Consider the following 14,689-nt stretch of genomic DNA (forward strand, 5'->3'; position numbering starts at 1 on the left):
TTACATGTCGAAGGGGAAGAACAGTGTGTCCTCAGAAGGCTTAATTAACCAAAATATGAAGACACGTTGGAGGGGTGTTGCTGTGCAAGACCGTTTGTATCCCTGTGCAGAAGTTAAATGCTATAATATAATGTGTGCCTTCCAGGAAAGTACCGATTATTTCCACTGTGATGGTACCTGTCTGCTTGGCAGTAGGCTTGTATTCAGTCAACTCCTTTTAGCAGGAAAACCATTCCTACAGAGCATAATCAGGCAGAGACAGGTAAATCACATGTTAAGGTTATCAGCAAAACTAACTGAAAGAGAAGGAAATGAAGCTGAACTAACCCAAACTACATACAAGATACAGAGAGAGTTATACATTGTGAATCATTTATTTAGTAGTAGTCAGTGCAGCGATACAATACAAGTATGTTACAAAATACAGCACTGATAAAACTCTTGGGTATTCAGCTTTGTTTTAATATGTGACAAATGCAAGTATAGGACATGACACTTAAGAAACTGGCCAAACAGCCTTATGTGTAAAACAGCTACCGACAGTGAAAACACTGTGACATCATGCTGTTCTTATGAAGGATAGCATAGCAGAGCACATAGCTAAGAAGGTACTCTTGACATGTATTAATATGATAGGCTACAGTTTGACAATAATAGCAGTCTGTACTCATGCACTTTTGCGCACACACTAATTCTGAGTTTGTTTCCTTAGGAGTAATGTGCATGCTGTGAAGCAGTACAGTCTGTTACTTTACGTATTATATCACCACACAGGTGTGATTACACTCTCTCTCTCATTCACTGATGGTAATTGCACTGTGTCTCATTCTGATTATCACATTTCCGCCTGCACTTCAGTGGCAGAGGTTGTTAGAAGAGTAGGCAGCTGTTGTGGGAGAGAAAGGAAAAAGTAGGTGAAGCAGTCATGTAAGAATGAACATAAACAAGAAAACCAAGTTGAAGCGATCGGTACAGACAATAGTGTGAGATGTGCATCCAACTGATAAAATTGAAAGGGCTGTCACTTTTTTTTAAAGAAAAAAAGCATTAGTAACATAATAAAGGCTAACATTTTAGATGTGACGTCAGAGCAACTGATAGTTTATCAAAACAACAAGGCCAGGACACCAACTTATTAAAATAAAACACAATCAAAAGATTCTAGCGCCTCTGCTCTAAAAAAAACCTTCATGGAGTAAAAAGACATAAAATCTCAACTTCGTAAATAGTACATCCATCTGCCTCTAATCACACAATTATTTAAACAATTAAAAATAATGACATCAACTAAGACTTCCAGTTAATTCTAGATTTAAACCAACAGGGGTCAGAGTTGTAAACTTTAAAGTAAAGCTTCTTTATGTAGCAGTTTCTTTTTTATATCAAAACGTCCTTCACCAACATTTATTTTTTCCAGAATTGTAGCCCCTGAGGCCTGTTGGATCACTACCATGATAAGATTTAAAATGTAAAGCAAGAGGGCATCCTAACATCTGTAATATCTCTTGCATGTTCTTGGAATCTATATTTTAAAGCCCTCTTGCTTTCCCCTATGTAATATATCCTACATGGACATTCCAGTGCATAAATAATGTCCTCAGTGTAACAGTAATACTCAATAGGTGTAAACAAAAGCCCATTAATTATGTCCATACTATAAACCTACAAATAATAGTTCTTGCATGGAAAAGTGCCCACAAGACTTGGTTGAATAACCATATTATAACTATAGGCATTCAACTCACTATGAACTAAAAATCTTTAATATCGCGACCTCTTCTGTATGAAAACAAGGGTTTGCAATTCATTACATTTGCAAACTTTTTATGTCTAAGTAAAAACTCCAGCAGTATCTAATAATATTTTCCACTTGCCTTTCTTAGAATATTATTAGTAGTATCTACATAAACTTTCTTATTATCCTTAGATACTACTCTTTTGTTGACCTCCCTACCAACACATCTGTTTAACTGATCATTAGTCCCTCTTTGATCATCACTAACTCTATATAGAGCTCTTTCTCCAACTGTCTGCCATACCCCCTTTCTAGAAGTTTATGATTTCATAGTTTGTTTTAATTGCACATACCTACCTTGGCTGTCTATCTGCATAGTCAGCTACCTTTTTTGCAGAAGTCTATATGTTCTTCGTGTTTCACTGTTGCACTCATCACATTTGGGTTATCTGCTTGCAGTAGCCCTCAGTCGGCCTGATTAACAAAATCTTGGGTCGTGCGTCGGTTGCTGTCTCTGCTTCCATGACGTCAGGTAGTCAGGGGTATAAAACATGCAGCTGACGCCATTACATCAGTCTTTCTTGCTGTGCGGTGCACGAAGCAGAAGCCGTTTGCAAGTGCCGGTTGGCCGACTCCTGAAATTTTTCGAGTTTCAGAACCAAAGTCTTCAACTAAAGCTAAGTACCCCATTGGGGAAACTTTTTCTTGCTCTAAACCGATGTCAGTAAAAGTAAATAATTATATTTCTTGTGGAAAGCAAATACCTCATAAAGATTTCCATTCGTACTGTATTCCTTGCCTAGGCCCTGACTATGACGTACCTCGCTGTCATTTTTGTGCCTTATTTAAACAACGAACTATCCGTCGTCGGTATGTTTATGCTTCTAAATATTTTGGTACTCTGTTCAATTATCCAGGTATGTCTTCGGTAAGCCATCCGACTACCAACATTCCGAAAAAACGTAAAGATAAAGACAGAGACAGGCAGCCTAGGTCCAGAGCTGCCGACGACGCTTTTCCTAAGCCAGTCGCCAGTTCGCGAGTACTCAGGTGCTTTCACAGCCCCTGATACCCACTACTTCAGATTTACAGGCCTCTACTGAGACCTATTTGGAGTCTGGTATGCCATGAGATGCTTCAACTGTGGAACCTGTAGATGTCTCTACCTTGGATGGGTCCGGAGCTGCTATGCAGGCACCGGCTTCTGAGGGTGTATTCAGGCCTACTGACATGCATATTAAACCAACGCCATCTTCTTCTTCAAGGCCTAAAACTCGAACCATGCCTAGAAAACAGACACCCAGACTGCATGGTCAGGCCTCTATGCCTAAAAAACAAATGGTAAGAATGGCGGAAGACCTTATTACTTTAATCAGGGGAAGCCAACCTTCCCCATCTAAGAGACCTAGGACTGACTTTGCTTATGATACTTCTGACCAGGATTCTGAAATTTGTCACCTCTGAAGACCAGGATTTACCCTTATCTACATATGAGGATTCTGATGCTGAAGACTCTATTCCCTCTGCTTCCCCCCCCAGAGGATTTCTCTTTTGGTGAAACCTTGCATACTCTTAGGGACCATTTTCGTTGGGAAAGTCAGGATTACTCTGATTCTAAAAAGAGGCTTAGGGATTTCTTACTCCTGCCCCAGCACAGGCATTTAGTACAGGAGGGATAGCTAGACATTGTTGATGCCTTTTCGGAATCTAGCTTGGCCCGTGACTCTTTACCTCCTGCTCGCAGAAAACCTGATAGGTATTAGAGTTCCTGACTCTCACAAGTTCCTTTTTAAAAATCGTACTGCAGCTCCTGAGACCATTTCACAGGGACCCAAGGGCATTAAGGCTACTACTGCCAAAAATCCTACCACCTCTGATAGAGACTTCAGGGCACTGGATAGATGGGGTAAGAAGGTATACACTTCTGCAACCTTGGCCATTAGGGCCTTAAACTGCCAGTTTTGTATGTTAAAGTATCAGCAGCATATTATTGGATTGCTTAAACAGAAAATGATGTTGATTCCTGATTGTGCTGAAAATAAGGATTTACAGGATTTAATGCATTCTGCTGAACAGGTTGGAAAACATACTTTGCAGTGTGGTTTTGATTCACTAGCGGCATCTTGCAGGGCTGCTGTCACTGGGTCTGTACTTAGAAGGCATGCTTGGCTTAAGAAGCAATCCTTGCCAGATCATGTTAAAGCTAAATTACTGGATGCTCCCTTAAATCAGGACCACCTGTTTGACAACAAGGCAGAAGAAGTTCTTAAAAAGATGGAGGAAAAACTAAATATTTGCAAACTGTCAAAGATTTTCTACAAGTACAACTTCCAAGATTTAGTAGGCATTGGCCCTTTAAGAATTGGTCCTTTCCTGCCTCTTCCAGGCCTTCTCAGTCCAAACCCAGATCCAGCAGAACACCCAGGCTTCAGTCCAAGGTGCGCACAGGACTACGCAGTGGGAGGCTCCCACTTCCAAATCTGGGAGTAGTAAAACTCCTCCCTATGGTAATCTGTCTCAATAACTGAACTTTAAAACTTCCAAGCACTTCTCAACTGACTGCTCCTTTAGGGGGAAAGATTGCTCTACAGCCAAAAAACTGGGAACTCATTACCCAGGACAAATGGGTTTTAAATAGTTTCCCAAGGATACAGATTTCACTTCCACACGTTACCAACCCCAATGGTTGGCCAGATCTACCCCCAAATCAGTGGGCAGAGGCTCAAAAACAAGTACTCTCTCTCTTAAGCATAAAGGCTATTCAAACTGTACCAGAAGAGGAAAAGGGACAAGGTTTCTACTCAAGACTTTTCCTGGTACCCAGAAAAGACAACTCATGGTGTCCTATCCTGGACCGGTCTACCTTAAACACCTTTTCAGTGATTCCAAAGTTCAAGATGCTAACTCTTCACCAGTTGCTTCCTATGCTAGGCAAAGATGCCTGGTTGGCAACACTAGACTTAAAAGAAGCATACCTGCACATCCCAGTCAGGGAATCTTGCAGAAGATACCTATGCTTCAAAGCAGGCTACATGCACTATCAGTTCTCTTCACTGCCATTTGGCTTATCTACTGTGCCCAGGGTATTCACAAAGTGCCTTGCTCCAGTCATTGGATTTTGCAGGCAAAGAAATATTCAGATATACCCATACCTGGACGATTGTCTAATTCAGGCAGAAAGCCAGGACATACTTTTGAATCATTTGGCATTTGTAAAAAAAAAGGTGCTAACTTGTCTGGGGTACACCATAAATGAAAATAAATCACACCTGGTACCCTGTCAACAAATTATATTCCTGGGAGCAAGCTTGAATACAACTTCCCAGATGGCTTTCTTCATACCAGAGAAACAAATTCATTTGACAACCTACTTCAAACTAATGGCCACAAAAACCCTGCTATCTGCAAGGCAAATACTGCAAGTCTTGGGGTTCATGGCCTCCTGCATTCTACTAATTCCATATGCAAGACTGCATATGAGGAAGCTACAATGATATCTAAAAAGCCTATGGTGTCAGCATTCTCATGATCTAGAAGCAATGATTCCTATCATACCTTGCCTACGGTTAGAGTTTCTTTGGTGGGCAGAGGCCTGCCACCAAAACAAAGGACTACCATTCACTCTACCCCCTGCCGCCCAAACCCTAACAGACGCAACAGGCTATGCACGGGGGGCTTACCTGGCAGGGAAGTGCATTCAGAGCAAATGGAACCCAAGTCAAATGCACCTGCATATCAATCAAAAGGAAATGTTAGCTGTACAGAATGCTCTGACAGCCTTCAAGGACCACATTCTTCCAGGACAATTAATGGTAAAGACGGACAACACCACTGTTACGTGATACATAAGCAGGGAGGTACCCATTCTTACCCCCTCTGCAGACTAGCCATAGCACTGTGGAACACAGCCTTGAGCTACTAAGTGCATCTACAAGCTCAATTCCTTCCAGGAAAATGAAACACACTGGCAGACGGACTAAGCAGATACCTCATGGACCCACACGAGTGGAAACTGGAACCAAAGACTGTCAACATGTTGACAAACAAATGGGGGGGAGCCCAAATATAGACCTGTTTGCCTCCCCCCAGAACTACCAATTGGACAAATTCTGCACAAGGACTCCCCACAAACAAGCTTGGTAGGTTGGTGCCCTGTCCTTCAACTGGAAAAATCTATCAGTTTATGCCTTTCCTCCTCTGCCTCTCCTCTCCAAAGTACTACTAAAGTTCAAACAGGACAAACCAAGGATGATATTGATTGCACCAGACTGGCCACACCAATACTGATACCCCCTCTTGCGCAGTGCGTCACTGCTGGCTCCATGGCACCTGCCTCAGACCCCTGCCTGTTGTCACAGCAGGAGAACCAGATTCTGCACCCACAGCTTCAAACCCTGAACCTGGCAGCCTGGCTAATTACCTAATCTCTCCATTACCATCCCTCAGTAAACAAGTGTTGGATATCATTTTAGAGGCAAGGAGGCCTAGTACTAGAAAATCTTATGCTGAAAAATGGAAAAGATTATGTGCCTGGAGCCAATCTCAAGGGATGGGCACAGCAGACCCCAGCTTACATCAGATTCTTCAATACTTAACTGAGATGCTTTACAGAGGTCCTTTTTTCCCTCCATCAAAATTCATGCCTCAGCCATTTCAGGTCATTATAACACAGAACCACCCCTCTTCTCTCATCCACTGCTCAAGCAGTTCCTCAGAGGAGCCAAAAACTTCAGACCACCCAGGAGAGCCCCATCTCCAGCCTGGGACCTTAACTTTGTATTGGAGAAACTCACTCTTCTGCCTTTCGAGCCAGCTGTAAGTGCAGATTTAAAATTCCTCTCTTGGAAAACAGCCTTCCTTTTAGCAATCACTTCAGCAAGAAGGGTATCTGAATTACAGGCCCTTATGGCAATGGAGCCTTTCATCATCTTTCATGCGGACAGGGTGTCCCTCAGAACCAATCCCTCCTTCATGCCCAAGGTGGTATCCAGTGTGGCTCTTAATTAGTCCATTGATTTGCCAACCTTCTTTCCTAATCCGCAGGACAAAGAGGAACGGATACTGCACCCCTTAGATGTGCACAGACAACTTAGATTTTACTTGGACAGGACTAAACCTCAAAGGAAATCTGTACAACTGCTGGTGGCATTTGCTGCAGGGGCAGAGGGGAAGGCTATTTCAAAGGAAACCATTTTTAAATGGATAGGCCATTGCATTCATTTCTGCTATAAGCATCATGGAAAACCTATCCCACAGGGGATCTGACCACATTCAACCAGGGGCTGCATCTACCTCTACAGCCTTTCTTAGAGGTGTCCCTACCAGGGACATCCTAGAAGCTGCTACCTGGAGTTCTGTACATACTTTCACCAAGCATTACATTTGCCAATTTTCTCTAAATCCAGAGCTGGCTTTGCCACTGCAGTCTTGCAGGGCCTTATAGCTGGTCCTAATGCTATCTAGATGCCTCATCCCATCCTTTGCTTTGGGAATCTACCCAAATGTGATGACTGCAACAGTGAAACACAAAGAACATAGTACAGTTGTGCACACTTACTATAAATGTAGATGTTCGAGTGTATTCACTGTTGCAGTCATGGTTACCCTCCCTCCAGCCCCCTGACTTCTTTTGGCTATACCTCTACTCTCCTTTACTATGCTTAAAAGCTTTTTGGTGTATTTGCTTTTTTGTTGGAGGTATAACCTTGTGTGTGTGTGTGTGTGTGTGTATATATATATATATATATATATATATATATATATATATATATATATATATATATATATATATATATATATATATATATATATATATTTGTTATACACAATGTATATATATATATATATATATATATATATATATATATATATATATATATATATTATTGCTTTCCATTAGGGGGGCACCTGACATCTGGGGCAAGAATAACTAATGTAATGGTGTTGGCTGCATGTTTTATACCCCTGACTACCTGACTTCATGGAAGAAGAGACAGCAACCGACGCAGGACCCAAGACTTTGTTAATCTGGCCGACTGAGGGCTACTGCAAGCAGATAACCCAAATGCGATGACTGCAACAGTGAATACACTCGAACATCTACATTTATGGTAAGTCTACACAACTGTACTTTCCCTGCTTCCTGCAGCTCTAAGGCCTGTTGTCCTTTCCCATTGATTTTTTGCTCAGTTGTCACACATGTTACAACTCTCCTTGAATCAGACCAAACCTTAACTCATAAATAGTATACTTCCGAGCTTGTCAGTACCTTTGAGTGCTTGAGAGTGCCTGTATCACTCATTGTTTTTGTTGGTTTCTTCTCATACTTTTTCCTTCTCAACTCTGCTCACTCCATTTGCCTTTCAGGCTTGCTCAACTCCCCTACCCTACCCCCAGTGTCTCTACACTTAAAACCCAATCCACACCTCCTCTAGCATTCAGCCTATCTGAACAGTCTCCACCCACCTCCTTATCCTCTAACCCTTCCTGCTTCCACTACCCAGGACCCTCCTCTTACCTATTCTTACCTTCCCTTCTTCCCCATTCTTACTACCAAAGACCACACACCACTTTACCTTCTGCAAATTCCTTCTTCCATCTGCACATCCCCACTGCAAACTTTAACCTTACAGTACCATGCTTATCAAACCCACACATACTCTACCATTAATATGTCTACCTTTCCTCCTCTACTGCCTACTCCATCTTACCAGACTATTTGACTTTTCTTACTCCCCTCGCTATATCATACAACTTCAATATATGCATTAAAAGAATTTCAACTTGTATCTCTCCTCATCTCTATTACTACAATGGCTCTCTAGTCTTTTCTAGAAAGATTCTTCCTGATGTCTGTAATACAATCACAGTCCCTTACAATCCATATCTCTCCAGCTACCCTGCTTTCAACTCCAACATCAGTGAATCTAAAGACCTTACCTCCTTCCTACTCTAACTAATCTCCATCCTCCTCTCTGGTGATATACATCCTAATCCCGGACCCTCAGACAGCCATACTTCCAACCTTAACTTGTCTTCCTCACCCTCTCACCATAAGCCTCTCCTTTTTGCTACCATTAATACCCAAAGTTTATGCAATAAACTTCCTACCCGTCATGCCAGGCAATCCCATTACCACCCTGATGTTCTCTCTGTCACCGAAACATGACTAAAACCCCACATAAAAGACTCTGACATTACCTCTCCCAACTACAACATCATTAGAAATGACAGAACTCCTAAAGAAAGGTGGTGGAGTAGCCCTACTTTTCTCCTCCTACCTAACAGTGACACCCTATGCCAAGGCTATACCCCAGTTTGCAACAGCTGAACTAACCCTGGCCCTCTAAAAATTATTAACCATAAAAACATATGTATAGCTGCCCTGTATATTCTACCAGGAAATAACATCTCCATTCTTGAAGATATCCTGTCTTGGTTCTCATCCAGTATAAGCAATGAAACTATACTTCTAGGTGGTGTAAATATAAACTGGACTTCTATTCAATCACCTTCTGTACATCACCTCAGAATTTAATACTATACCACTTCACCCAAATAATTACCTCAACTACCAGTTTCAATAAAGTTAAACAAGTCTGGTAGTATTCTGGACTGGATATTAGTTTCTCACCCCAACTCCATTTCTAACAGCAGCACCTTACCCGACTCCCTCAGCGATCATCTTCCTGCCTTTGCTCGTCGCTCACCGTCCTCCCTCCATCTTCACCACAACTACATCACAACTCGTACCCTAAAAAACTTCAACTCTCAAGCTTTCTCTGACTCACTAAAACATATTAATTGGAATCCTGCAAAAAGCCTCCCTCTTGATAACGCTGTTACATACTGTAGTACTACATTCAGTATCATACTAGATAGCTTTGCTGTCCCCAGAACTAAAACAATAAAAAACAAATCCACCCCTTGGCTAACCAAAACAACTATTACACTCATGCATCTCCGAGACGAATCAAAAATCTAAAATACCTAATATTCTAACTGAATATAAGCACCTTCGTAATAAAGTAAAAAAAAAAAAAAACAAAAAAACAAATTGCTTCAGACCAAATGTCCTACTACTCCAAGCTTCAAAACAATCATAGATCCGACCCCCAAAAATTTTGGAACAGTATATTTGCTCTCCTCTCTCCTGGCAAGAAATACCATCCCTGCCCTGACCCCTAACTCTCCTGATCACATTTTAGCTACCCAATTCAACTCCTTTATTCATTCAGTAACCAAGCTCACCATGTCATTCTCCAATAACACTTATACTTCCCCCTCATCCCACACCTTCAACTCTAGTCCCACTGACATCAACACTAGTCATCTCCCCCCTTTACCATACAACTAGTCTCTCTACACACCATAAAAAACTTCTACTTGAACTAAAACCATGGTCTCATGCCCCAGACAACCTTCCATCTAACTTTCTCAAGCTAGCTGCTGATGGCATAGCTCTTCCCATCATCATACTTATCAACCGTGCAATTCAAGAATCCCATGTACCCCTCCTCTGGAGGAAAGCGTTCATCATTCCCCTCCACAAAGGAGGAAACGATGGTGAAATCTCCAACTTTCGTTCTATAGCCACCCTGTCCCCTATCTCAAAAGTCCTTGAAAAGTGCATACACTTGCACCTCCTTCCCTACCTCCTAGACAATCAACTTCTTTCCCCTACTCAACATGGATTTAGACCTGGTCATAGTACTGCCACTGCTCTTCTGTCCTTCCATGACATCATCAACCGCGCCCGAGGTTCTGTCAACATTGTGTCTACCGTTCTACTAGACTTATCAGAGCTCTTCGATACTGTTTCTCACAACCTTTCTCTTTTCCAAACACTCTTCTCGCTCCCCCCCTCTGTTAACTGGTTTTCCACTTACCTTTCTAATAGACAAGCCGTCAAGTGAAAAAATAGTACCTCTTCCTTCCTTCACACCCCAACAGGAGTTCCACAAGGCTCAATATTAGGTCCCTTACTTTTTAACATCTTCATTAATAATTTTCATCAGTGCATTCCTAATACCAAACTTGTCCAGTACACAGACGATTCAACCATAATTTGCTATGTTCCAGTCCCTCCCCAAACTCAGGCAACTAACACAACATGTCTTCTCTTGCACTGAGTCTTGGATGCTGAATAATCACCTTGCTCTCAGTGCGTACAAAACCAAAATCATAATCTTTACCCCATCTAAAAACACCTCTATTGATAAAATTCCTGCTCCATAGTCGGAATTAGATTCCCTTTGAAATAGTCTCCCATACAAAACTTCTAGTGACATTCATATCCAATTTGGTGTGTTAAGAAAACACACCAAAAGCTTGGAATACTGTATTGTCACAGCTGTTATCGCACTCAGTCTTCCAAACATATACTCTCAATTTCCTACCTCATCCCTTCTCTCTTGTGAGGAGCCCTTCTCCCTGAAGTCAAAACTGTCATCCTGCTATAATAAAATCTCTTAAGTTTGCTACTGGGACCAAATCCTCCTCCCATCACTGTGATGCATTCCACTCCTTGAACCGGCTTGAACTCCCCCACTATCTTAATTACATTCAACTGTTAACTGCTCACAAACTCATTTTCAAATCCACTAACTGCCCTTGCCTCCACTCCATCCTCAACTTCCTTCGTCCTGACAGATTACTCCGGTCCATTAACCAGACCTCCTCAAAGTGTAAAAACCTGTACGTGCACCAAGGCAATTTCTTCTGTCTTTCTCCGTGCTCATCCACCCCATATTCGAATCAGCCAAAACAACTTCACCTTCAAGACCATGCTCCGTTCCCATCTCTCTTCTCACTGGGAATGCTCATGCTCTCACCCTACCTGACTCCCTCCGTTTCATTTCTGCTCCCCCATCCTTTTTTCCTTTTTCAAAACTCAAACTACTGACTCCCTTCATTTAATTTCCACTCCCTCCCCCTATTTTCCTTTCTCATAACTCAACCTATTCCACCTCTCACTGTTCTTCTTTCTTCTAATTCTTCCTACCTCTCACCTTATGAAACTATGAGTACATATATGCCTGCACTCCAAATTACACTTGTGTACTACAAAATACTTGTTTTAATTTCATTCAGTGCTTGTTGCAACATCTTGCTCAAATTTTATTATTCTGTCTTGTATGTTACTGTGTTTTAGTAGTTTTTAAAAATTGTAATGTACTTGTTAACTTTGTTGATATTAGCTTTGTATTATTTGTATATGGAGCTTTTCTCCCAGGAATCCATTGAAAACAGGCTCATTTTTGGCACAATAGACTTTTCTGGTTAACAAACTGCAAGTAAATAAATAAAAATGTGATAAGACTGAGCTGGATGGCCTTTGCAGGAACTAGCCATAGAAACAAAGCATCCTGGTGGCATCCCAAATTAAACAGGATATACAACAAAAAGAAAAAAATTATGTGAAAAATCAGGAAGGTTGATTCTCTTAAAGATAACGTTCTCAACAAACTGAATAGACAAGTCTGAGGGCTAATTAGGTCAAACAAAGCCAAAGATAGCCTCTCAGGTGAAAGATAACTATAAGGTCTTAAGCTGTTTCAGAAATCTCAAGGGCAGCAAAGTGCTGAACTAGTAGTAAATGGTGCCACATTCACAGAGACTGGTGAAAGTGTGAATCTATCTAAATATCTAAGAAGTTATAAATATAAGCGTCACTGTGAGTAGAGTGTTTTTTCTGAAGAAGTTTTGCAATTTAGCGGAACGAAAAACGTACTTTATTTTTGCGTTTAAAGTGAATAAACGGTGATAGTTAGAAAACATTGCTTCCCTGGCATTTTGTGACAGTTTGGTTTACTTTCCGAGTGGTTTTTGAAAGTGTGAATCTGTTAGTTGACAAATTTGGTTCTAACTTTAGCCCCCCCCCCCCCCCGTCTCACCCCCAACCATTCCACAAGAGGCACTCCTTAAAATGGAGAACATCGATATCTGTGCAGTGACTGAGACCTGGTTCAAGGCTCTAGAGAGCACCCCTGCCTTACCAGGCTATAACTCATACCACACTTTTCAGCCATCTAACCTGGACCAGAACACCAAAGGCAGAGGTCTGTCCATATTCAGTAAGGATATCCACACCTCCAGGCTAGTTGCGCATCATAATGCATCCGAGGTTATCCAAGTGCAACTAACTCTGGGCAAAACTGCAATCCAAATTGTAGCTTGCTGCAGAATCCCCACCATGCCTCAGGATTCCCACTCTTTTCTTGATATACTGGAAAATATTAGGTTCAACCAAACCCTATTAATAGGCGATTTTAACTACCCCACCATTAACTGGGAAAACTACTCATGTACCAACTCCTTCACGCGACTCTTTCTGGAATTCATAAATTCCAATGCCCTGGATCAACTTAGCCACACCCCCACCAGGGGAAACAGTATCCTAGATCCAGTTGTTACCAGCATGAGTGACCGGTGTTCTACACCTGAAATCAACTCCTCATTCGTCAGATTCGACCATAAGCTAATCACCCTAGATGTCCGCATCCCACCTCCACCCACCACTAAGGAAACCATGGTAAAAAATTTCTCCAAAGCCAACTTCTTGCTTCTTAAGACAGAAGTGGCAAACTTCATGACACCCATGCAGATGGACAATATAATTACAACTGCTGAATCCTACACAAATGCACTCTATAAGCACTTACAGGAGTGCATGGATCGTGCTATCCCAAACAGAACCAAGACACTATCCTCCAAAAAAGGAAGCCAATCTGGTGGTCCCCTACCATAAACAAACTGTACAACAGAAGGAAGAAATTGTTGCAAAAGAGTAAAATCCCATGAGTGGAGGAGCTCCCTGGTCAGCCTCAGTAAGAAGCTGAGATCCCTTATAAGATCCTCCAAAGCTAGCTATGAAAACAAAATCGCCACTGATTCTAAGTGCAACCACAAAGCATTCTATAGCTACGTCAAGAATCTCAATGGCAACACCCAGATCTGCTCTGAGTTACGGCACAGAAATTACAGAACCAACTGATATTGCCAACATCCTGGCAGATAGGTTCAGTGCTAACTTTACCCCACCCCCACCCCATAAAGGGCCCATATTTATACAAGAAGAATGCAGAGTCCCTGTAATCACATCTATGTAGGTAAAAGCTGGACTCTCTAAAACCAAAAACACAGCATCCATGGGACGGGACAACATCCCAAGCTGCATTTTACACGAACTTCAGAACGAACTGGCTCCCCACCTAAGCACCATGTTCAAACATAGTCTCACGTCAGGCTTTGTGCCCACTGAATGGCGTACAGCAACAGTTATCCCACTCCACAAAGAGGGAGCCACCAATGATCCTGGGAACTATCACCCTATCCCCAAGTGATGTGGACATCCTACAGAAGGGCCTCAATGAGACAGATGCCTGGTGTCAGAGGCATGGCCTCAAGCTCAGTGCCAAAAAGTGCATTTTCATCCCCTTTGGTAAAAACTCAGTAACCATGAACTACCACTTAAACGGCAGTCTACTTAACGCTGAATGTGCGATAAGAGACCTAGGGACCCAGGTGGACAGTAGTCTCTCCTTTGATAATCACATCGCCACAATAGTCGGGAAATTCTTCTATGTGGCACACCTCATCACAAAAGGGTTCTCATCCAAGAAAAAAGAGGTCATTGTTCCCCTCTACTCGGCACTCATTAGACCCATTATACAGTACAAAGCCCCTTTTGGAATGTACCTCACAAGACATCTGCAGCAGCCGGAAAGGCCACAGAAGGACCTCGTAAGGAGGATTACTGGCCTCAAACAGATGCCCTATGCTGACCATCTCAAAAAACTCCAGCTTTACTCTGTAGCATATCGCCTACTCCGAGGAGATCTCTGCCTAACATATAAAGCTATGTTAAACCCAGAGCTGTTGGACATGCTACACCTAAAGCAATCCCAGTCCCTACAAGCTACATGCTCTAGGAACCTAAACCTTGTTACCACA

At 42.1% G+C, this 14,689-nt stretch overlaps 1 protein-coding gene across 1 annotated transcript in view; it reads left to right on the forward strand.

Moving 5' to 3' along the window:
- KIAA1958 (KIAA1958 ortholog) overlaps window positions 1–14,689 on the forward strand; it is a 1,025,890-nt gene that overhangs the window by 691,686 nt on the left and 319,515 nt on the right. The window lies entirely within an intron of this gene.

Source organism: Protopterus annectens, chromosome 2.part0 (genome assembly GCF_019279795.1).
Source record: "Protopterus annectens isolate FY-2018-M chromosome 2.part0, PAN1.0, whole genome shotgun sequence".
NCBI lineage: Eukaryota > Metazoa > Chordata > Ceratodontiformes > Protopteridae > Protopterus > Protopterus annectens.